This window comes from Micromys minutus, assembly GCF_963924665.1.
Source record: "Micromys minutus genome assembly, chromosome: 19".
In the NCBI taxonomy this organism is placed as follows: Eukaryota; Metazoa; Chordata; class Mammalia; order Rodentia; family Muridae; genus Micromys; species Micromys minutus.
This window is the reverse complement of record NC_137954.1, coordinates 37,628,969-37,650,804: the sequence shown is the minus strand read 5'-3', so window position 1 is coordinate 37,650,804 and position 21,836 is coordinate 37,628,969. Positions and strand designations below refer to the sequence as shown.

Below are 21,836 nucleotides of genomic sequence, written 5' to 3'. Positions count from 1 at the left end.
TCACTTCTGATGTGCCTCAGCTGAGCTCACAGAGGTGTTCACAGACTATAAAAATACCAGGCTGAGCCAATCTCCTGGTTTCAGTGGTGTCTCCTGTATCAACCTAACTCCCAACCCCACATCCCACCCCATCTCTCTGAAGGTACAGAATTTTGTTGACTCTGCATGTATTACCACAGGATCCTCTGCAAAGCAGAGGCTGGTGTGAATCCTCGGATAGATCTGGGTTAAAGGGGTTCTGGAGCTTCTTTAGCAAGCAGTCAACGGTGGCTGACTGGATTTTGTCTCTCTCTAGATTAACACAACAGATATCCCAACTGAATCTCAGTGTGACTGTACTGACCGTGGGTCTTTTGGGAAGCACTTAAAGTTAAATGAAGTCACAAGAGGAGGTACTTGAGATGAAGAGAAGCCTAAGTGGCCTTCTAAAAAGTCTCTTTCTTTCTATGGATGTGGACACCAGGAAAAGGCCATGTGGAGACAGCAAGAGGGCAGCGAGTGGTCTGTGACAGAACAGGACCATGTTAGTGCTTTCACTTAGGACTTCTAGGGACTGGAGAGGTCACTTGGGATGTAAAGTACTTCAAGTCAATCCCCAGAACCTGAGTTCAATCCTTAGATCACAGGTTAAAAATAATGGGCAAAGGGCCAGAAATAATGGTACATGCCTTTAATCCCAGCACGCCATAAGCAGAGGCAGGAGCATCTCCATACATTCAAAGGTTAGCCTGTCTACATACAGAGTTTTAGACCAGTCTACAAAATGAGACTGCTCATGTCTTAACACACACACACACACACACACACACACACACACACGCTCAAACACACACATATGCTCACACACACACATGCTCACACACACACACAGGCTCACACACATGCTCTCTCACACACATACACACACACACTCAAACACACACTTATGCTTACACACATACATGCTCACACACATACATGCTCACGTATACATGCATGCTCACAAAACACACACATGCTCACACACACACTTGCTCACAAACACACTCACACACACACACATGCTCACACACACACATGCTCACACACACTTGCTCATACACAGGTACACACACTCACACACATGCTCACACACACACATGCTCACACACACACATGCTCACACACACTTGGTAGTACATGCTTGCCATCCCAGTGTCCTGGAGAGGTGGAGACAGGTCATTCCCTCGGGCTTACTGGCCAATCAGCCTAGCCTGGTCTGCAAGCCCCAGAACAATGAGAGACTCTATTGTACAAAACAAAGCAAACACTGGGCAGGTGGAACCTGAGGAAGGATACCTGAGGAGGCCTCTGAGCCCCACAATCAAATGCACACACATAAATGTGCACACACATGTACACACAAGGATTTCCATCATGCAAAATAAATTTTTGCTTTTTAAAGCCATCCAATCTACAATATTTTGCTATAGCTACTGGGGCAAAGATGGCTTCCTGGCTTCCTAGCCTCATCCTCCTTCAACTCACTGGCACTAAACATAGCCATATCCTGGGTGGCTAGCAATGGGTGACATGCTGGGGAAATGCTTATAGCTTTGGCATTACAATTCCAGTCCCTTTTAGAAAGTCATTTAAATGCACAGAAGAACCTGCATGCCTAGGTTTGTCTTTCAGATGATCTATCAGAGGGATATGACAATGTGGATTTGCCCCAACAGGGAACTGTCTCTACGTAGTGAATATTTATACAATAACCTATACAGGAACTACAACCATGAGGCATACATATCCGGAGACTGATTAGTTTTTATTGTATAAGGGGTAGCTTTCTATTGTCAACCTGATACAATCTGGAGTCATCGGGGAAGAGAAAGCCTCAAGGAATATTCTCCATCAGATTGGCCTGTGGCATGTCTCAGGGAATTCTCTTGATTGTTAGTTGATGTAAGGCTCAGCCCACTCTAAACAGCACCTTTCTCCGTGTGGGTAGGTGGTAGTCCTGGGCTGTATAAGCCACCTAAGCACGAGCCAGGGAGCAAGCCGGTAGGCAGCTATTGTCCATGCTTTCTGCTTCCGTTTCTGCCCCGATTGTCCTCAGTGATGGACCCAGACCAGAGAGTATTCGCTAAAATAAACCCTTTCCTCCCTAAATGGTTATGTCACAGCAACATAAAAGCTAACTCTTAGCAGCACCATTGTGGAAATGGGCTGCATAGGCTTTAAGAAGAAAAAGTGCTACTTTTTATGAACATTTTAACCAAATATGTGAGAAGTATGGACCCATGCAAAGGACATAGAAAGATCATGATTCAGTACAATTTTCCCAGGGAGATGGAATATTGAGGGTGTTTCAACCTGTCCATGGAGGTTGCGGTTCTTCAGAGAACCCAGCATATCCTCTCTGAGGCTTGCATCCTCAGCATATCTCTCTTCAAGCACACGTCTCTTCTAGAAGTTTCTGGACCTATAGGGCCTTCTATCCCTGATCCCAGGGACTCCATTTTTCCACAGAAGAGAACTTCCTTCTCTCATAGGTCCCCATTCCCATCACAGCATAAACTGGTCTCCCTCTTCAGCATCTTGTTTCTAACTACACGGGTGCTTAAAGTAAAGCTTCCATCAAGCCCAGAGCCAAGACCAAGTGTGGTTTTTCCAGCCTGGTACTAGCCAGCCGCTCTGCTCCAGGGTGTCACATGGCTTGCTCTTCATGACAATATTCCAAGGAACCGGATCCTTCTCCGAGTGAGCACTGAATCCTCTGTTGAGTATCGGGTGGCCGCTGAGAGCTGATACCTGCTTGGCTGCTTTGACATCAGGACCCTTGCCCCTGCTTGCAGTGTGTGCGGCGTGTAGTTCCACCACGCAGGCCAGGACCCAATGTTACCTTTCTACGTTTCTCAAGTACACACACACACACACACACACACACACACACACACACACACACACGGCCCTTTCAGACTCACATTTATTCAGGAGACAACTGTTTTCTGTTTACATCTCACCTTCATTCATTTTTTGAAAACATTTTATTTTTAAGGTAAACAAGTGAATGCGAATATTTAGGTGGCGAGTAGAACAAAAAAAAAAAATCTAAAGAAGAAAACAAAACAATATCATCCAGAGTATCTGTTAGCCATTCCTGCAGTCCTTTGTGTCTATCTTATTTGCATATATGCAAAACATGCCTATGAATATTCTATATGTCCTGAAGATAAAACAAGTCCAAGTTAGGATTGTGCTGGACACTGTCTAACCATAATTTTTTTTCACTTTTATATTTTGGGATTTTTTTACATATTTGGTTAGATTTATATATTAGCATGTTCTCTCCCTCCCTCGTTTGTTTGACAGATGCTTTCTCTGTAGCCCAAGCTGGCCTAGAACTCTCAACCTTCCTCAGTATCAGAGGTGCTAAGGTCAGAGGCATATGCTACCACCATGCCTGGCACACACATAGATCTGTAATGGAAATGTGCCTTGCTGCATTGCTACAATAGGGGTGTTTTATGTTTTCTTGGCAATACTGGAGAGTGAACTTAGGACCTCATGCACACCAGGCAAGTGCTCTAACTGCTGAGTGATAGCCCTGGCCCTAGTATTTTATGCAGGATCTATTACATAGTCCAGGCTAGTCCATAGCTCCTGGTCCTCCTCCAGAGTGTTGTGGTTACAGTGTGCATCACCACACCTGGCTGGCTTGTGTTGTGACAGGTGATATACAGGCAGAACTGTGACTAGAACCCTAAGTACCTATACGGATGTTTATAGCCTATACTCTTTCTAAACATCGAATTGATTAAGTAATTCATTTTAGCTGTTTTGAAATCAGGGTTAACACTGTAGCCCAGGCTGGCCTCAAACTCAAGGGCAATACTCTTGCCTCAGTCTTCTGAGTGCCGGGTTTACAGAGAAAGAGAGAGATTCCAGCACCTGGGAGCATAGGCAGGTCCCTGAGTTTCAGGCTAGCCTGATCTACACAGTGAGTTTCAGGCTAGCCTGGTCTACACAGTGAGTTTCAGGCTAGCCTGGTCTACAGAGTGAGTTTCAGAACAGCCAGGGCTACATAGTGAGACTCTATATCAAACAAGCAAACAACCCCCATAATTTTTATTATATGTTATTTACTTATTTTGCACATGTGTTGGTGTGTATGCACATGCACGTGCCACAGTGCACATCTGGAGGTCAGAGGACAACTTTCAGGAGTTTCTGTCCCTCCACCATCTGGGACCCAGGAATCAAACTGGGGTCCAGGTTATCCTCAGGTTTGGTGGCAGACACCTGACCTATGCAGTAAATTCTTAAGGAGAGAAAAACTGGGTCTAAGGTACTCAGCATTTTAAAATTCGGCTTCTGCCCCAAGAGAGGTTTCTTTGGTTCTTGATTTCAACAGTGTGTGAGCCTGTCAGACTCCCTGTGCTCCGGCTAAGCACATGCAGATCAGTGATGGGCAACCTCATCCATGACTTAAAGACAGCACCACCATTATGTAATTTGCATTTCCCCAATTATGAGGGAAGTTAAGCACCATTTAATGTAAGTATATATTTGTTGGTCATTTATATCTGTGGCTCTATGAAGATCTTTGTCCTTTTCTAATTATTTTATTAAGGAAGTTAGCTTTATATCTGGTTATAGGTTGTAAATCTTTCTTTTGTTTTCATTATTTGAAAATTTGTTTTTTTTAATAATAAACAATCAAAATGGAATATCTCTCAAATTGAATAATTTCCCTTTCTAGTTCTGCTATTTTTAGAGAATTCTCCATTCCAAAATTCTAAATATCTGTGTTTATTTACTCTTTAGTAAAATCCAAAATCAAAACCACCAAAAGTTGAACTGTCTAGAATCCAATTTTGTAACCACCAGCCACATGTGACTTTTAAATAGTTGAAGTTTGGCTGTTTCAACTGAATAAAACAGTGTTTACTTTTGTTTAATTTTAATTTATGTTTAAACATGTAACTATTGGCTAATTTAAACATTTTAAAAAAGATTTATTTATTTATTTATTTACTTATTTATTTATTATATATAAGTACACTGTAGCTGTCTTCAGACACACCAGAAGAAGACATCAGATCTCATTACAGATGGTTGTGAGCCACCATGTGGTTGCTGGGAATTGAACTCAGGACCTCTGGAAGAGCAGTCATTGCTCTTAACTGCTGAGCCATCTCTCTAGCCCTAATTTAAGCATTTTAAGTTATTTATTTATTTTATCGGAATGTTTTGCCAACATGTATGTCTACGCATTGTATGTGTTCTGGTGGCCTTGGAGACCAGAGGAGGCCATTAGATCACTGTAATTGGAGTTAGAAAGAGTTATGGGTGCTAGGAATTGAACTCACATTCTCTGGAAGAACAGCTAGACCTCTTAAACTCTGTGCCGGCTAATTTTACGTCAACTTGGACACAAGCTAGAGTTATCGGAATTGAAGGAATTTCAGTTGAGAAAATGCCTCTATAAGGTCCATCTGTAGGGCATTTTTAAAATTAGTGATCAAGGGAGGGAGGGTCCAGCTCATTGTGGGTGGTGCTATGCTGGTGGTTCTGGGTTCTATAAGAAAGCAGGCTGAGCAAACCATGGGGCACAAGCCAGTAAGCAGCACTCCTCCGTGGCCTCCGCATCAGCTCCTGCCTCTAGGTTCCTGCTCTATTTGAGTTCCTGTCCTGGCTTCCTTCAATGATGGATTACAACTTGGAAGTATAAGCCAAATAAATCCCCTTTCCTCTCTAACTTGCTTTCTGTCATTATATTTCTTTATAGCAATAGAATCCCAAGGATAACAGATAGCCTCTGAAACCTCTGAAGCATCTCTCTATACCCCCCTCCCCCTTTTCCTAGACAGAGTCTCAATTTGTAGCCCTTGCTGTCCTGGAACTCACTATGTAGACCAGTCTGGCCTTGAATTAACAGTGATCTACCTGTATCTACCTCTCAAGTGTTGGAAAGGAAAGCATGTACACTCAGCTTTAAGCTTGCTTGCATTACATTTTATTTTATTCATTGTCTGTGAATGCATGTGAGCATGTGTGTGCATGCATGTGGAGGTCAGAGGTCAACTTTCACGAGTTGGCTCTTTCCTCCAGCCATGTGGGTTCTGAGGATGGAATCCAGGTCATCGAGTTTGGCAGCAGGCACCTTTCCCCACTGAACCTTTTTGCTGGTCCAGTTCTTACTTTTATTTATTTAATGTTAATTTATTTTAAGTAGTTGTGTAGGACTAGTCATTTTCTAACAAACCACATACATGTGTAGAATTCTTTCCACCCTGACCCTTTTTTAAGAGACATTATAGCCCAGACTGGCCTGGAACTTGCTTTGTAGCCCAGGAAGACAAAAGATTCATGTTAACCTGCTATCTCAGCCTCCTCCGTGTTGGGGTGAGCAGCATGCCCAGCTTAGACTAAAGTAAGGCTCATAGCAACTATGCTGTCAAATGTCTAATCAGTGTCCTAGCAGCACCCACCGAATCAACCTGGTCCCTGCATCTGAACTGTCTCCATTACCACAGGTTCAAGCCCCACCGTTGCGTGCTTTATTTCTGGACCTCAGCTTAGTTCCATCAATTACAGGGAAGCATCCTGTTTGCACAGGGCTCCCTGCAAGCTTCCCCAGATGCCAGCTCTTGGCACATTAGGGCATCTTAACAGACTGTCTCTTCACTAACCATTGCACAAAAGGGGGGCAATTTACTTCTAGTCGTTTTCTATTGTGTTTTTAAACCTTAGTGTTTTCATCTCAACTTACCAGGATGGAAGAGAACATAAGAAATGGATGAAGGTTGAAGGCTGTTATCTTAAGAAATGAACGTCAACGTCATCATCAGGTCAACATTAGCACCTCCATCCCTTCATATCACACTGATGGACCATACTGCCCTGAACAGCTATGTATTATGGGCCTCTGGGTCTCCTACATCTGTCCTTCACTTAATCTCAGAAGCATCTGGGTTGACACCTTCCAACAAAAAAGCACTAATGATCACCCCAGAGTTATTTTCCTCGTTAGACTAAAGAAGGATGACTTAGGATGATAATTAAGGGTGATTTCCATGGAATTTCAGGTTCCACATGTAAAAGAGACCCAGAGACCCTGTAGTGAAGTCACTTTGTTTCCTAAGGGTTTGGCTTGTTTCTTTGTTTTTGAGGTCAAGTCTCATGTAGCCCAGGCTGCCTTCAAACTTGCTTTGTAGCCAGGACTGATCTTGATCTCTTGATCATCCTACTTCCACATCTCAGGGGCTGGCATGACTGGCACCTGCCACCACACCCACCTGGGAGGTGTGATTTTTAACTAGTCAGTTGAATGGCCATCACACAGTCAGGTTCTGACTTGTGCTTCTAACACACCTTCCCTGGAGAGTCTGCTTTCTCCACTTAACCCTTTATCCTCGCCTGTCTAAGCCTGAGGATGAGGGCAGGGGGAGAAGGGACCACCAGAAAGGAGCCGTCTATTCTGAAGTTCTCTTCACAGCTCTTTCTTGCCAAGGTAGGCACCTCAAGTGGAATCTCTAAGTCCTGTTTAAGGGATCAGCTCTTGGGACTGGCAAATCTCTGCTGACCAAAATAGCACACCTTAGCTCCTACCCTGTCTACTCCACAGCTTCCTAAAACTGAGGTAGATGAGCTCTCACTGTCGGCTCCCCTTGTTCCCCACCCACCCACCAGGGTAGGCTCCCTAACCCATGCCCTAGAATATTTTTTTGCTGTGCCTCAAAACTCAAGCATCATGCTGGTGTGGTGCACACCTTAAATCCCCTTGTCAAAGAGTCAGAGACAGGCAAATTCCAGCCAGGTTCACATACAGAGTTCTGACCACAGGGGTGACTGGGTACGACAATGCCTCACAATAAGTACCCCTACAACTAAACCCACATGACACACCAAAAATCTCAAAATAGTACGTCTTTCCACTCAGAAAACAAAAATGGTGTTTAACTTTACCTAATTTCTCTTCCTTTCTCCTCTGTCCTCTTGACACAGCTCAGTATTTTCTCAGGTTCATGAAATTTAGCACAACACACTAAAGCAACAGTTAATTAAATTAAAAAGAGAAATTAAAGTTGGCAAGTTCAGCGACGCAACCCATTTTGAGTACACCCCCCCCACTCGGAACCACTTCCGGCTAAGGTGGCATCCAGTCCATCTTCTTCCAGGAGCAGGGAATGTGGGCCAGTGGGAATCCTATACCTGGCTTGGCAGCACACTGCCATTGCTCAGAGTTAAACTATACAATACAGGTGTGAGCCACAGAGACACCTAAATGACTGGCAAGGCTACATAGCTTCTCATGGGAGCTGGCAGAGGTGATAAGAGGTATCTGATTCATGAGAAATTTAAAGAAGATCCAATCTGTTCCCTACAGCCAACAGTTTCTTTTTTTTTAAACAAATTCCCCAGACCAAGCCCATTGAGGAACTGCTTGGTCACAATGGGCCTAATTGTCCATTATTGAAAAACAGCAGGGCACAGTGGATAGGCAGGGAACCAGCTGTGGGAAGGAGGAGGCATCTGTTCCAACCCCTTTCTTTCCTATTGTTGGGGTACAGAGCCATTTTCCTCACCAATGAAACACAAAGGGTTATTTTCCTTGGTGCCAATGCTAGCTTTGAAAGTCAGGCTGTGGAGGAGGCCCCTGGTGTCATATTTAAGTGTGGGTCCCTTAAAACTGTAAATGGAGCTTTCCTGGCCACTCTGTCTTCAACTCTCTGAATCTGCCTGCTTCAGCAGTTTTGTTCAGAGTGGTTTTTTTGTGACTGAACACCCTGGAAAGGCCTGCTAACTGGTTCCTAAGGGAGCATAGGAAGTGGTTGCAAGGGACAGGAATGTGGGTTCTAACTCTGAACCTGGATTAAAGTGTGAGACTGTTTCTAACTAGTTCAGGGGATGCTTGCTGTACAAAGTGCCACTAACAGGAAGCTTGCAACAGCAAAAATTCATAAAGCGTGCCTGAGCTTCATATGGCAGGATAATGGTTATGAATGTTCTTTTTGTATTTTTTAGTACTTTTATGTGTATGTGTTTTAGTTGTTTTTCTATTGCTATGATGGAAATTTTATACAAGCGTTTCTTTGGGGACTACAGTTTAAGAGGCTAGAGTCCATGGCCATCATGGTAGGGAGCATGGCAGCAGGCAGGAAGGCATGGCTCTGGAGTAGTTGCTGAGAGCTCACATCTTGAGACAACAAGTATGAGGTAGAGAGAGCCAATTGAAAATGGCATGGACTTTTGAAATCTCAAAGTTGGACTTCAGTGACACAAATCCTCCAACATGGCCACACCTTCTAGTCCTTCCCAAACAGTTCCACCAACTGGAAAAACAATCATACAGTAAGTGTGTATGCATGCTTGCCTCTGTGTGTGTGTGTGTGTGTGTGTGTGTGTGTGTGTGTGTGTGTGTGTAGAGGTCAGAGGAATACTTATGAGAGCCATACATTCTTTCCTTCCATTGTGTGAGTCCCAGGGTCAAAGGAAGTGGTCAGGCTTATTGGCAAGCACCCTTTCTTTACTCACTGAGCTCTCTTGCTGGCCCACTGATGAAAGTTCTTTATTTGATAATATAAACCCCAAATTGATGCATTTAAAAAAACAAATACAAGGCTGGGAAGTATAGAAGTGCATGCCTGTCATCCCAGCTCTCAAGAGGCTTGAGTCAGAAGAACCAGGAATTCAAGGTCAGCCTGTGCTACATAGTGAGTTCCAGGCCAGGCTGAGATACAGGGTGAGAATTTTCCTGCCCCTCCTCCAATTGCAGAAGATCACAGTTAATACTTGAGCCAGTGAGATCTGTTGTCAGCCTTTCTATACACATCTCGTGCTCTCCATGAGCATCAGCCTTCAGTACGATTGAGACATGATAGATTTTCCCATGCTATGCCTGGTTCCTCCTGAGGGCTGAAGCGAGATCCTCGAAGGCCTACACTTGTCATGACTCTTCTAACTTCTGAGCCCTGTAATCATGATCCTGTGTCACCACCACCCATCCTGTTTCCTGTTCTTGCTCTTATCTCTGCTCCCTCCCAGCAGAGACTCTGAGCTGTGTCCCCAAAGGGCTGTGGATTCCACTAGTACTGGTGGAACATTCCATTTCTTGTGTCTTTCCATCACACTCCTTTCAAGCTCAGTCTGAGAGCTTCGAGCTGGCTGATGCTGATGGTTGGAATGTGGAAGGACTTCCCACCACTGTCTCTCCTGAAAGGGTTTCCCATCATTGTCCCTCCTCTCTCTACTCCTTCACTTCCTCTCATAATCCCCATTACCCCTTTTCCTCCTTATGTTCCTGCTCCCCCAATGATCCCCTTCTTTCTCCCCTCTTTTATTAGCCATGTGTCCCCCATATCCCTCCTGTCCTCAACATTCCCTACCTTCGTCCTGCTTTCCTTGGTCCCGACTTCCACTTTCCCTCTTAGCTCCTCCTGAATTTGAAGCCCAGGCATTCATGCCCTTGGCCATTTCCAGAGGAAGAGCCCATTGTATTGTGCGTGAAATTAAGGTCTTGCAGCCTGTGCTGAGGACCTGATAGAGGACAGGGGAGAGATTCAGAACCAGCAGAGAAACATGGTCTAATCTGCTGTCTTCTGGAGGGGCCTGCTCTGAACAGAACCTGGCTACCTGTGCTGTAGATCTCCATAGGCTTTGCAGGGTGCAAAAGTTTCCTTTCTTTTCTTCCGTGTATGTGTGTGTGTGTGTGTGCATCTATGCACGTGCATATGTGTGTATGTATATGAATATGTGTGTATGTGTATATGTATACATGTGCATGTGTATATATGTGTACATGTGTATATGTATATGTATGTGTGTATGTGTATATGTTTGTGTGTGCATGTATGTGAGTATGTGTATATGTATATATATGTGTGTATGTGTATGTGTGTATATGTGTATATATATATATATGTATGTGTGTATGTGTATATGTGTGTGTATGAGTGTGTGTATTTGTGTTCATGTGTAAGTGTGTGTATGTTCATGTGTGTTCATAGGATATGATAGATATTGCTGAAAAAATAGCTTTGGTGCTGTCTAAACAAGCATTCCTTTGATTATCTTCATGGTTTGGTAGCCAGACACACGGGTTCAAATCTCACTTCTTATGCTAGCATTTGGCTTTATATCTTGTTGTCACAGAGTGCATGTGTACCTGGTTAGAAGCTGTGATAGATGGGTGCCTGGGGCAGTGATGGCTGTTCGAGATGGCAGGACTTGTGAGGTCCCCTGGACCACAGCACGTAGCCAGCACTTGACTGAGGTCCACACACTGGCTTTCAGGGTCAGTAAGTGGCATCCTTCCCTCTGACTTGAGACAGAGCTCAAGGTCACCTTCAGAGTTACACTCCAGATTTGGGAATGACCTTCTAGCTCTTTGCCCATCGTCAGTCTTCACACTGGCCCGAGGGAGAGCCAGCTTGTGCCCAGCTGCTGCACTTTGCCTCCCACCCCCTTGGTCTGTGCAAAGGGAGTGAACAGGGCTGGGGTGGGGAGAGGAGAGCCGGGGAGAACTGACTCTGGGCTGTAGGGAGCTCACTTGCCTGCCCAGCTTGGGGTAGGGTGTCTGGAGTAGTCTGGGAAGTCTTCCTCAGCAGAGCCAGAAGTCTCTACCAAGTCTCTGTGGGCTTCCTAGGAATCAAATTCTGTTCCCATAAAGCTGGTTGGCACACTCTAAGGAAGATATGAACTCAAGGTCGCCTTTCAACAAGGTCAAAAAACTCCTATTCAATTTGCCTTTCCCACCTCAAGTTTTATCTGTCTGTGTTGTCTGACATCACTTATTAGGGTGTGGTCCTGTGATCTGTGGCATCCCAGCACACTCCCAACAAAAAGGGACATGGAGAGGTCACCCAGTATCTGCAGGCATTGGCAGGTTCCAGGGTGAGCTCATGAGACTGCTCAGTGGATAACCCCAAGACCCGAATTCTATCTCTGGATGGAGGAGAGAGCCCACCATTGTAAATTGTGCTCAGTCTTCTACATATGTGCTATGACATGTGTGCATATGTATACACACACACACACACACACACAAACACACATACACACACACGAATGTAATAAAAAAGAAAGTAGTTCCTGTCAATAAAAGAATACTATAAAAGTATGGCCATTTGCTCTTCAGAGCTCTCGTGAATTAAAAATAAAGGGAATGATTGATAAACACCACATTCCCTGGTTGCCAGTTCAACTCTGGCTCCGACAGAGGACCCTCACCCCTTACCTTACTCTAGGCCATGAAATGGTGAGAGAGCCCAGGGGCAGACACAGGATACAAGACACAGAGAGGTCTTGAGCAGAGGGATGGGGCTGTTTAACAACAGGTACACAGACATCTCATGACCCTCCCAGTGCTGATAGCTAAACACTGACCAGGGAGTTGACTGGCATTGTGTTTACTTTGCCGGAAATGAAGTTTGAGTGAGATTAAAAACCTTATTCAAAGTTGCATGGAGTAGCCAGTGGAGGCAGAAGTCATAGCCATCTCTCATCTGCTGATAGTGTCTATAACCTGCTGTGACATCTCATTGCCTCAGCTGTGTTCTGTTGAATGGAAGTGAGTCACAGTTCCTGCCCATACTCATAAAGAGGTGGCCACATGAAGGTGTGAGATGTGGTTATCCAGGGATGACATCATGTGGTTGTTTTAGGGTCTGTGCACCATGGTGTCTCCTGGAAGCCAGTTCTCAAGTAGTGTTCAGAAGCTAGTTTTCTTGACAGCAGCTCACTAAGTATACAAAACCCCACTCACTTCACTTTACTAAGGAGAGTTTTCTGTCTTCTATATTCTTTCATATTCCAGCTCAGTATCCCACCCCCATATACTTGTTAGGAAAGGAGACCCGTGGTGGTCCACCAAGAAACAGGTCAACAAAGTGAGAGTAATCTGACAAAGCACTTCCTTTTTTAAAAATGATACGCTGTGATCCAAAGCATCTGGCAGGCAGAACACATGGGTGGCCAGGCAAGAAAGGGCTGTTTCTCATTGGCTAGGGTTCGGCCTCATTCTTTACTCCATATTAGACAGTTTGAAAGGTAGTATAAAGGAAATGAAGGAAAGGTGGGAGGGGCGGGCCATTCCAGACCATCAAGTTCTGGGACTGTGGGAGGAACTTTGTATAAGGAAACGTTTTACTAGGTAGGGGAGATTTATGGAATGTTGGCCCATGGCAGGCTAGCCACCTTCTATAGAAAAAGGAAATTCTCACATCAGTGTGATGGTTTGAAATAAAATGGACCCCATAGGTTCCTATATTTGAACAGTTGGTCGCCAGTTCATGGAACTGTTTGGGAAGGTTTAGGAGGTGTGGCCTTGTTAAAAGTGAAGTTTGGGGGCTGTCTTTGAATTTTCAAAGACCAAGCTATTCCAAGTTAGTTGTTTCTGCCTCTGCCTCATGCTTCTGGTTCAAGATGTTACTATGTTACTGCTCCTCCAGCATGCTCTTTGACAGGATGGTCATGGACTCTAATCCTCCTGAACCGTGAGACCCAAATTAAATGCTCTCTTGTTCAAGTTGCCTTGCCATTACAGAATGAAGTTGAGTTGCTCTACAGAGCTGTGGTATAGCTAACAAAGGTGGACTATTCCAGAAAACATCAGATAGTACTATGAAGATAAAGCGTGTACCAGATAACAAGAGCAGATATGGAATAAAAACATTTGCAATGGGAATATAGTTCATGTGTGTTGTGGAAAGCTTAAGGTCTGTGAGGCATCCTCTGGGAGCCACAGTGTCTCTCCCACCTTCAGAGTATCACTGGAGCAAAGAACACACATAGCTCTTACAAATGACACTTATGGAGGTTGAAGCATTGGACACAGTCCATGCAGCCGATGGTTTACTAGAATGCATCACTTTGTAATAGGCCATAGTTAAAGACAAACAAATGAACAAACCAGAAACCCTCTTCATTGGTAAAGTCCCACTCCCCTTTGGGGACTCTTGCTCTGGTCACTGATCCTTCCATCACATCAGACGTTGGTCATCGTCTGAGCAATGGACTTGAAATTGAAACCAGCTGAGAGACTTCCAAGGGCTCTTCCTTTAGTCAAATGAGACAGCTGGTGTTCTGTTCCACACCTCCTTTTGTGGCAAACTTTTTTTTTTTTTTTTTTTTTTTACTTGAATGAAGAACCGAAGAGGATTTAGAATATAGGAGATAGAAGATCTGAGTGCAGGCTAGACCACAGCACCATCTCACTCTGTGCCTGAGGAGTTGTCTTTCTTGGGCTCATTGCTCTTCCTCGTTCCTCTTCTCCTGGTGTGTATTTCTACTTTTCAATACATACCCACAGGCTCCCCCACCAGACCAGAGGCTTATCACAAGCGTCAAACAGAACAGGAAGTGAGAACTCTTTTTATTTAAGATGGTGGAATGGTAAGGGCTGAATTACAACTTTGTGTGTGTGTGACAATTACAGAGTTATTTGCCTTTTAAACCTTTAAACCTGAAGGATGTCGTGACTGTCACTGAAGCAGTTTAAGGTCATGGTGGAGGTGACTGACTCTCCTTGAGTTTTAGTTGGGAGGGGGTGTGATCTTAAAGTAACGAGCGCCTAGCTTTTCTTTGCTCAGTCTAAGAAAGATGACAGTGGGTCTTGGGTACACCAGGCTTTTCTCTGTCTTGTTCCTCAGGGGAGGCCTTTGTCCTTGGGCCGAGTCCTGTAAAGTCAACAGTACGGATGTTGCTCTTGGCACCGTCAGCCACCGTGGTCTTTCCCTTGGGCCCCTGCCAACAGGATAGTATGGGCATTTGGTGCCAAGTGACCCAGAAACAAAGGTTGTGAGCTGAGCAGAGTGGAAAACTACCTTGTATCCACATGGCTGCCTGGACAGTTCCACCTGTGATCTAGCTATGTGTTACTGACTACATGGAGCAGGGAGATAATCCTGTACACATTTGCCTTACAAAGAGCACAAGTCCACAATGAGTGTGAGTTCACTGTCGTGGCAGAGCCTTCTGCATACAGACTTTCCTTCAGCAGGGGAAACACCCACGGGCTAATGACACCTCATGGCGCTTCTCAGTGCTGACATGACCGCTTCAGCCAATGAAGGATGTTAAAAGAGGATAGTTTTCATTCTTTGGTTTGTTTTGTACTTCGGGGTGAGGTGGTTTCAGTGCGGAATGGTCCCCATGAGACCATGTATTTGAACACTTGGTTCCAAGATGGTGGCACTGTTTGGGCAAGGGGAAGGGGGCAGTTAGGAGGTGAGGTCTTGTTAGAGAAAGTAAATTACTGGAGGCAGGCTTAGAGAGGTTGTTTTTGTAAATTTAAATTTATTTATTTCCCTTTATGTGTATGAGTGTTTTCGCTTGCATATATGTAAGTGTGTGTGTGTGTGTGTGTGTGTGTGTGTGTTGGGGGGTGGCTACTTATCAAGGTCAGAAGAGGGTATGAGGTCCTCTGGAACTAATCTGCCATATGGGTGCTGGCTACTTAACCTCTGTCTTTTACAAGAACAAGTGCTCTTAAGCACCGAGACACTCCTCTGGTCTTAGGTTTTGAGAGTATAAAGACTCATGCTATTTCCAGTTGGCTCTCTCTGCTTTGTATTTGCAGCTCATGCTGTGAACTTTGAGCATCTTTCTCCAGCCACCAGGCTTCCCTGCCATGGTGGACTCGCATCCACTGCAGCTGTAAACCCAAACAAACTCTTCCTTCTATACATGGCCTTGATCGCAGCAATAGAAAAATAACTAACATACAGGGCCACAAGATCCTGTGTATAATAGCTCCACATCCAGGCATCCTGTCTTTTCATCACCCCATCTTAAAATAATGCCACATTCTTCTTTTCTTTTCTACCCTCATTCCAAATTTTGCTTCATTTCTCCCTATGGATTCCATTTTGAGCAACTTATATGTCTTCATTGTTTCCTAGATTCTTATATATGGACTTGGGTGAGTCACACACATCCCTTTCTTTCTCAGCTGTCATCTGACAGGGTGAATTATGTACTTCTCACATTGGCACATGAATTCAGCCTCTCTCTACTTCTGGAGCCTAGTGTAAAGTGTTCTAAATGTGATGGGGCGGGGACAACCCAGATCTCTGCAGACATTACACACCAAGAGTGACAACATTCCTTTTCAATAGCACAGAAGAACCACTTAGTAGAAAATCAAATTCAAAGGGAGAAAAGATAGGAAGACATGAAACAAATCCTTTGTTGTTTGAACCTCTAGGTCCAACTGTTCCTGAAACTTATATCTCACCCCCCCTTTTTTTTCTTGCAAAGAGACATTTGAGAAGGATTTAGCAATAAATACAATGAACAGGCTCAAAGTAGCTTTCTAGTCTTCTCCCTCATCCTTGTCCTCCTAGGAGTCAATGCCTACTTCCTTATAATCTTTTTCCAGGGCAGCCATATCCTCTCGAGCCTCAGAGAACTCCCTCCTCCATTCCCTCACCCACATACCAGTGTACAAAAGCCCTCTTGGCATCCATCAAGTCAAACTGTGATCCAGGTGGGCCCAGGCTTCAGCAATGACGGTTGTGTTGCTCAGCATGCACACTGCACGCTGAACCTTGGCCAGGTCACCCCCAGGCACCACAGTGGGTGGCTGGCAGTTGATACCAACCTTGAAGCCTGTGGGGCTCCAGTCCACAAACTGGATGCTGCGCTTTGTCTTGATGGCGGCAATGGCAGCATTCACATCCTTGGGTACCACATCTCCACGGTACAGCAGGCAGCAGGCCATATACTTGCCATGCCAAGGGTCACATTTCACCATCTAGTTGGCAGGCTTGAAGCAGGCATTGGTGATCTCTGCCACTGACAGCTCTCATGGTAGGCCTTCTCTGCAGAAATGACTGGTGCATAGGTGGCCAAGGGGAAGTGAATGTGAAGGTAGGGCACCAGGTTGGTCTGGAACTCTGTCAGGTCCACACTGAGAGCCCCATCAAAGTGCAAGGAAGCTGTGATGGAGGAGACAATTTGGCTGATGAGGTGGTTTAGGTCGGTATAGGTTGGGCGCTCAATATACAGGTTATGGTGGCAGATGTCATAAATAACCTTGTTGCCTACCATGAAGGCGCAGTCTGAGTGTTCCGGGGTGATGTGGGTGTCAGGATTCAGTTGTAGGGCTCCACTACAGTCACAGACACTTGTGGGGCTGGGTAGATGGAGAACTCCAACTTGGACTTCCTGCCATAGTCAACAGAAAGCCGCTCCATCATCAGAGAGGTGAAGTCAGAGCCAGTGTTCCCTCCAAAGCTGTGGAATGCTGGGAATTCCTGAAGTCCTGTACACTGATTGGACAGCTTGCAGAGCTGGTCCAGCACTGGGTCGATGATTTCCTTGCCAGTGGTGTAGTGACCAGGGGCATAGTTGTTGGCTGAATCTTCTTTCCCTGTGATAAGCTGCTCTGGTTGGAAGATCTGGCAATGTGGGCTACTTCGGATCTCACCAATTACAGTAGGCTCCAGACCCACAGAGACTGCCCAAGGCACATGTTTTCCGCTCCAGTTTAACAGAAGAAGGTGGTGAAGGAGTCGTATCCTCCACCAGTGGTCTTATCACTGGACATCTGCCCATCAGGCTGAATCCCATGTTCCAGACAGTAGAGCCCCCAGCAGGCATTGCCCATCTGAACACCTGCCTGACCCACATTGACTGAAATGCACTCACACATGATGAGTTTGGACTGCATGTCTCACGTGGGGTTGGGGTCATGGGTCTTAGTGAGATCTCTACTGCTCACCTTTGACCCCTCTGTTAAGGGAACTAACATTTTTTTTTAACCATATGCTGACTCAATATAAGGTAAGGTCATCTGGGAAGAGGGACCTTCAGTTGAGAATATCACTCTATCATATTGTCAGGTCGGCAATGTATAGGGAAATTTCTTGATTAATTATAGGTGTGGGAGGGATCCACTCACTGTGGGTGGTACCATTCTGGGCTAATGGTCCAGGGTTGTATAAGAAATTAGGCTGAGAAAAACCACGAGGAGCAAACCAGTTAGCAGTGTTCCTCCATGGCCTCTGCTTCAGCTCCTGCCTCCAGGTTCCTTTTGAGTTCCTATCCTGACTTCTTTTAGTGATGGACTGTTAACCTGGAAGTGTAAGCCAAATAAACCTCTTCCTCCTCAAGTTGCTTTTAGCCATGGGCTTCATCACAGCAATTCGAAGCAAACTGGGGCAATATGTATTGATTCAGCAATAAATGCCGTTTCTAAATAGTGTGTCCTAAGGACGTGGTAGACGAAGAGGAGAGTTCACCACACTGGGTGAGAAATGATTCCTTACGCACAGTGATGATAAGCCAAGAGACTCAGTCTGTCACTCCGGGCGGTGGAGAGAGATGAATCTTCTGTGAGGTACCACATCTTTTCTGAGACAGAGCTTTAACTCTTGGAAGTAGACATGCAGAACAGAAAGCAACATCCATATGCTACTTTTTGATGGAAGGGCCAACCAGATCACATTCTCAGAAATACCCATGCATTTTCCTTTGCATCTCTCCCAGCAATAAATGCGTTAAGAACTCATCCTAATAGGCAAAGCATGATTCTTGCTTTAACTTGCATTTCTGTGACTACTATGGGGCTGAACATCTCTTCATATACTGAATGGTCACGTGTTCTGGGCGAGGCACAGAGGGAGTTGAATGGAGTTGGGACCTGGCCGAGCTATTCTGCTTCAGAAAACAAAGCTGGCCCTGCTCTCAGCTCAAGCCAGAAGCCTTTTCCTAATCATTTTTTTCTCTGTTTGATATTTAACATTAATTCCTTCTTCTACCCTGGTCTCCATATGAAGTGGAAACTTAAGGATTCTTTGGAAAGTCAGTTGTGTTGGATGGTGTTTTGCTGGGTCAGACACGTGAAGGAACAGGTCGATGAAGTGGACACGGGTGAAAGGATGTTCTGCTAAAGCAAGCATGTTAAAAAAAACATGTGATGAAGAATTCTTTGCTAACTACACATAGGTATTGGTCCGCCTTACATTGCACAGTTGAGCTCGATTTGTCAGGACTCCATAGAGAAAAACGCACCAAAAACATCTAGTGATGTGCTGTGGCTTCTTGGCTCTTCCACAGACTTGGGCAGAGTGATGTCACCTGAGACAGAAAAGACACATGGTGAAGCAAGACCTATGGAGGACACTTGATGTTTGGAGGAAGTATAAATAGGACTCAACGGATACGGAGCCTCCTTAGCTTGTTTGCATAGCTAAGCCCTTCTTGGTCTCAAGGCACAGCTGAGAACTGCTCCTGGTGTTCCTATTGGCCCTGGTCCCGCCTGCTGACTTTGCCGATTTGGGTGAGGCCTAGCTGTTTCTACTAGGTCAAGCCACTGCTGCCGCTGTCCTGACTCTATCAAACTGGACTGTTGGTGTGCCCATGAAGTGTTTTCAAGTGGATAGAGCTGCCACTGCTGACCAGTAAAATGAACTGCTCATTTTCTGACAATGCAGATGGGATTTCCTCCAAAGAACCTTTCTAAACAGGTCCACTTCCTCGTACACTTTTTTAATCACTACCTCTGACGAGTGGTGGGCTAGAAGGGAGTGTTTAAGAACCATCATTAAAAATAAGGTTTGAAAAAATTAAAGTTACAACCATATCACAATATATATATAGCAGTGTGTGTGTGTGTGTGTGTGTGTGTGTGTGTGTGTGTGCGTGTGTGTGTTTGTTTTGTCATTGCTTTTCATTTGTTTTATTGTTGTTTAAATTATGTGGTTCTAGGAATTGAACTTAGATCCTCATATTTGCAAGGCAAGCATGTTACTGACTAAGCTGTCTCTCTTACGCAGCAGTTTTAAAATGGCATAACTTTGGGCTTCTGTCTTCTCTGTCTTCCTGGAGATCACGTTGCTGTCCAGGTCTCATTCTGAGCTAGAATGTAAGCAGTTTTGAGGTTTTACTTGATATGGGCTTTCCCTCCTGACACCCTGTTCCCCCAGGATCTGGGGAGACCCACCAGCCCTGGGCATCTCTCTGCTTATGTGGTCACACCAGAGCCAGGAGGCCTGCCTCTGCTCACAGTCCCCTCATGCCTAGGACTGGAGGGTCTTTTCTGTCCTCCCTGCAGGCATTGTCTCAGAAGGACACCTACTCAGCACATGACTCATCACAGCCCACTGTCAGGTGCCTGCCAGCTTGCTTTCCCTTTGGCCATGAGATGGCCACAACAGTGAGGTCCAACTGGATGCTCTCCTTGTCTGGCCCCTCCATTTTGCCTGAATCAATTTCCTTTCTGGGGACACATGGGGCCCCAGTGTTGGAGAGAAACAACGAATGATCAAGCGCTCTGTACTACACCGAGAGCTTTAGTTGTGACGACACAGCTCTTTCAATTCTACCTGACTCGTAATTCCCATGAGAAGTGTTTCGGAGTCAAGTGCCTTTGTTCCTGGGAGACCCAGATCATAGCAACAGTTAAGTAGACTTGGATGGTTCATAGCTGTCAGTCAAATTGACAAGATCTACAATCACCCAGGGGACAGACCTCTGGGAATGTCTGGGAGGAAGGTTTTAGATTGGGTTAATTGTAATGGGAAGATACACCTTGGATGGGGCTCTTTCCATGAGCTGGTGGTCCTGGACCGAATACTAAGGAGAAAGCAGGCGGAGCACCAGCATTCCTCTCTTTCTGCTTCCTGAATGAGAATGTAGCCAGCCATCTCACACTCCTAGAGCCATGCCTTCCCCCAACAAGATAGATTCCTCAAAAACCCAGAGCCAAAGTAAACCCTTCTTTCCTTACGTTAGGCATTTGCTCACAGCAACCCAAGAAAATAATCTAGAAATTAAAAAGGCCCAAATAGCCAAACTGTTCCAGGAGAACTTAGAAACCCTTGTCTTCATCTTAGCTATGCCCATGTGAGCCAGTGTACTTGATGGACTGGTGACCAACAAACCATCTTGAGAAAGAGGGTGCAGTATGGTGTCAACAGTGAGGTTGGAACTGTGCATGGAGAATGCTTGCTATGTTTGGTGTGCATGCCAGGGAAAGAAGGAACAGTACTGATAGCCTAGTCCTGTTTGGAGAACCTCGATTGGGACCTGCCCCTGAGTGGCTACAGATCTGAGAGAAAGACCACAGGCTGGAGAAAAGCCTCAGGGTCCTTCAGCACCGTGGCTCCTCTGGGTTCAGAGTCTATGGCTTTCCTTCTCTCTTCTTGGTGGTATATCATCTACACAGTCTTCAACTGAGCATAGACAGTCCATTTCTTTACTTTAAAAATATTGGGCTGGAGAGATGGCTCAGAGGAGCCATCTGAGAAAACACGAGGACCCGAGCTTGAGTTCCCAGCATCCGTGGAAAAAGCTGGGTGTGGCTGTGTGAGCCTGCAACCCTGGTGATCCAGAGAGTGGAGGCAGGAGAATCATTAGGGCTGGCTAGCTGCCAGTGGAACTTCAGGTCTAGAGAAAGATCCTGCCTCAAGAAAATACTGGACATCTTTCTCTGACTTTTGTGCACACGCAGTGGCTCGTGCTCTTCTCTTGCCTTTCCTGCTGGTAGACACCATAGCAGAATGTCCATTACCTTTGACTTTTTAGAACTGCGTGCTCTCTGAGATGTCCAGAGAGAAGGATGCAACACCCCTCATCAGCCCCTCCTCCAGGACCTGCAACCATTTGTTCTCTTACCTCAGGCATACCTGCTACCTAGGCTTGATTGTGTGTGTCCCAAGTCACCGTGACCTTCAGTGGGCTATGAAATCAATTTAGAGTGTTAGGATTTGCATTTGAGAAAGGTGAAGCAGAAGAGGGATAACATGTGAGTTACTGCATTAAGAGTATATTTTTTGCTGTATAAAACTTTTATGTGTGTATGTGCATATATGAATATATGTGTATGTATGTATATGCATATGAGTATATGTGTATGTGTGTATATG

General features: G+C 45.2%; 1 pseudogene across 1 annotated transcript; it reads right to left on the bottom strand.

Annotated features, from left to right (window-relative positions):
- Positions 1-16,306: 16,306 nt before the first annotated feature.
- LOC308433076 (tubulin alpha-4A chain-like) lies at positions 16,307-17,620 on the bottom strand (annotated as a pseudogene). The gene has a single exon. The product of its transcript is annotated as a tubulin alpha-4A chain-like (transcript).
- Positions 17,621-21,836: the final 4,216 nt, after the last annotated feature.